Source organism: Triticum dicoccoides, chromosome 1A, assembly GCF_002162155.2.
Source record: "Triticum dicoccoides isolate Atlit2015 ecotype Zavitan chromosome 1A, WEW_v2.0, whole genome shotgun sequence".
Classification (NCBI taxonomy): Eukaryota; Viridiplantae; Streptophyta; class Magnoliopsida; order Poales; family Poaceae; genus Triticum; species Triticum dicoccoides.
In genome coordinates, this window is record NC_041380.1 from 354,290,504 (window position 1) to 354,294,482 (window position 3,979).

The following is a 3,979-nucleotide window of genomic DNA, read 5'->3' on the forward strand; positions in this document are numbered from 1 at the left end:
AGCCAATGTCGGTGCAGGGCGCTGGCGTGACAAACTCTATATTCACAGGGCGGTCCGAGTCCCCGATGAGGCATTCGCCGAACTACGGACGGGAAACTGACCGAACCATCACACAACCATCGTTAATGCGGCCATCACTTGACAGACCTGTGTACAGATGATGGAACAAACCAGAGTAATAATTCCTCGGAAAAAGTAAACCCAAGCAATAAAAAATCACTAGGATTAATAGCACCTGGTTTATCTGTTGTAGCAATCTGAAGAAAGATTACTCCCAAAATTGGGACTTGATCCACACACCCATTGCCTGATGGGCGATGAAGCGACGGCATGGCGATGCTGGCAAAGGTTGGCTTGCCAGGCAAAGTCCTCGGTCCAGCTAACGTGATGAAGCTGGTCGGTTGGTGACGCTGAAGTCTCCGAAGTAGGTTGATGAAGAGATGGCGAAGCCCCCGGTCTAGCTGAGGTGACGGAGCGGGTCGGTAAGGAGACGTTGCAGCTGCCATGTCAGCCGAGGTGTTGAAGCAATTTGGCGTGATGGACATCGGCTTCAAGAAGCAACAGTGCGGCCATGCCAATGCATGTCGTGACTTGTGACGCGGTCAATGTCGGCTTGATGAAGTGACCATGTGATGATGCCGGTGTGCCCGCTCTGTGTAATCTATCGGGCGGCGATGTTGGTGATGGTTTATCCTTCGCGATGCCCAACTCTTGTTCGGCTCGTCGAGATGATGATCCAAATAAGTTGAGCTCGGCTCAACAAAGCAACGACATGTCTAGTGCAGGTCGGCAGCCATGGAGTAATGTTGCCGGACTGGTTTGACACCAGCGTGATGGTGAAGAATACCTCAGAGAAGGCTTAAAATTTTATGGGCACGTGTTTAAGAACAATGCACAATACGCTAGAAAGAGATTCTTCCAAAAAGGTTGTTCAATATCCTGTTCATGAAGAAAGATGAACTCGGGTCGGATTCGTATTCGCACAGAAAATAGATCTGAAAAGTGATGCACTAATCAGAAGGTTACCGGAGTTTGAACGGTCAGATCGAGATGCAATTTTGAGAGATGGTAGATATGGAAATTCCGCAGAATATGAACGGTTGGATCTTCCAAATAACCTCCGAGCTAGGATCTGGAGACCACGCCCTAAACTCGTCCGGATTCCCATTCAGACTCGACAGGCCTCCGGTATATGATAGATCGCCGGAGATTCCTCCATCGGAAGGCGACAAAATTTTACAGGGTTGTTGTATACTCAATTCCGCACAATTCCACCAAAGGGTTCGTCAAATCGACTTCCAAGGAGACGGTGACAGCGAAAACAAGTCTGTTGTACAGAAAAAACTGTGCGATCGCACGAGGGCAATGTTGACGATGGGCCCTCAGGCTTCATGGACGACTTTTCCATGGTCTCGGTTGAGATTTGAGCTGATGATGATGAAAGTATTTGTCTGATCTTAATGATCTGGCGTGGAGTGCGGTCCTCGATCTAGCCGAGGTGACCAGTCGAGTCGGCGACAAAGATGCCCACATCGACCATGAAGCTCGGCTCCGATGCGTAGATCGCGTCGGAGACGATCTGAATTCCCATCGCACCGTGGCAACTGCCAGCAGGCTCTCAATAAAAGCAACAATGTCGGTTCTATATTTGGCATATCTCGTAGTAGGGGTCCTAAGCTAGGCGTTTTGGAACGATGGTAACATGGACACATGATTCTACCCAGGTTCGGGCTCTCTTAAAGAGATAATACCCTACGTCCTGCTTTTGATTGTATTGATATGAGGATAGTACATAGTACATGTATCTACCACGAGATTGTAGTAATAAATATGAAATGTTCTATTGATTAGTCTGGCCTCGGTTTATATAACACATCATAGACCTAGGGTTTAGAGGAGTCCTTGTCTTGGACGCCAAGTCTTGTGGAATCCTCTTTGTATGCGGCATGGGCTGCCCGAAGTAGCCCATAAGTGTAACCGCCATGGGGATCCTCGGCCCGATCCAGCTGGTTGGGAGACGACGTGGTGAGTACCTCCTAATCCATGACACCGTCAATCGGCAAGGGTAATTTTTTTCAAAAAAACAGAAAAATTAAACCCTCACGAGGCTAGTCTTTTTAGTATGTCTCTGCGGATACGGTACTCAAGTCGCCGTGGGGAACCTATAATGGGTCGGCCCAGTTACCACATGAAGATGTCATGTCCAAGTCATGCACTTTTTCATTCAATTTTTAGTGTTTTGCTGTATTTTTCACTATTGTTTATTTTCCTGAAAAAAGGGGATCATGGATTTGAAAAATGTCAAACATTGTAAACAAAGATGTTTTTAATGTATTAGAAAAATATACAATCCGAATGAAAAAAAAGAAAATTTTAATCATGTGTACTAAAAATGTCCGTGATGCTGAAAAAGCCACATGTTTAAAAAATGTGGTGATAGTTAAAAAATGGTTATGAAATGTAATTGAAAGTATTTGTGTAATATTTTAAAAAATGTTTGTACATTTCTAAAAATCCACATTACATGAAAAAATGGTTCGCGAGTTTTAAAAATGTTTTCATGCCATTTTCAAATAATATTTGCATAATGTAGAAAATGTGTGTGACACTTTAAACAAATAGTCACACGTTGCCCAAAAATGTTCATGACATTTTTTTGAAATGTAAAGCAAAGTTCACGTAGGTAATTTTTTATTATTTCCAACTCAAAAATAATGATATTTTTAAATTAATAGTTGCGTGTTTAGAAAAATGTTCATGTAGTTTCCAAGATATTTCTACAATGTAAAATAAGTCTTTATACTTTTAAGAATATGTATTTCTATTAAAAAATTATAGTGCATATTCTAAAAATGTTACCTTGTATTTGAAAGAGTGTTCAAAACATGTATTTTTAAGAATTGCACATCATGCATTTAAAATATGTCCAATATGTATTAGACAATATTTCTCATGTGCGATAAAAATGTAAATTGTACACTGAGAAAAAGTAGACATGTATTAAAAATATATAAATTGAGAAACAAGCAAAAAAGCAAGGAAATCCGAGAATATGAAGAAAATCAAGAATGAAACAAATGAAAACCAAAGTATATGAAGAAAGAAAGGAGATCGAAGAAAACCATTGAGAAAATATCAAATAAAAAACAAACCCAAAGGAAATCGATGAAAAAACGAAGATAAACCAAAGAAAGAGCAATAGAAAACGAAAAAGAAAAAAGAAAACAAAGCAGGTGAAGTAATCTACAGCGACACCGCTAGAGTAGTGAGCGATTGTGATAATGGGCTGGTCCGTTAGGCCAACTCCACCGCGCGACCCAAATCATTCATAAATGTCCGTTTGCATCAAAACACGGCCCAACACTAGACCTCAAATGGACAAAGTTGTCCGCGAATGTCCGTTTTGGTCCGGCGCGACCCCAAATCTGAAGCAAAGTTGGGCAACAAATGGGTCTGTGCGGACACAAACAGACGTTGTCCTCGTCCTCTCTCGTCCGCTCATGTTCTCATCTGGCCCACGTATCAGCGACCCACAGCGAGCCACTCGTGACCTCGTTGATCTTGCTCCCCGCGCCGGCAGCCGGCCGCCCACCGCCGCCGCGTCCGTCACTACGCGCCCTGCGCCAGCCGCTGCGCCGGCCGACGGGCGCCCCGTGCCCGTCGCCCGCTGTCGCGCGCCCCGCGCCCCGCGCCCGTCGCCGCGCGCAGCAACAGACGCGGCGCGAGGAGGAGAAGAAGCGGCGGCAGGAAGTGCGTCGGCGTGGGGTTCCTCCGCCGCTTCGCCTTCAAGCCGCTCAGCCAGAGCCCGCTCCTCGGGCCCTCCTCCGCCACGTGCATCTGGCTCCACGCGCGGCGTCGTCCACCTGCTCGCCAACATGCTCAGCCTCGTGCTTGTCGGGCTCAGGCTCGAGGGAGTGGGTGCCGGCGAGATTGGTTAGGGCTGCTGCAGGGCGGCGAGCTCGGATGATTTGGGTGGGTT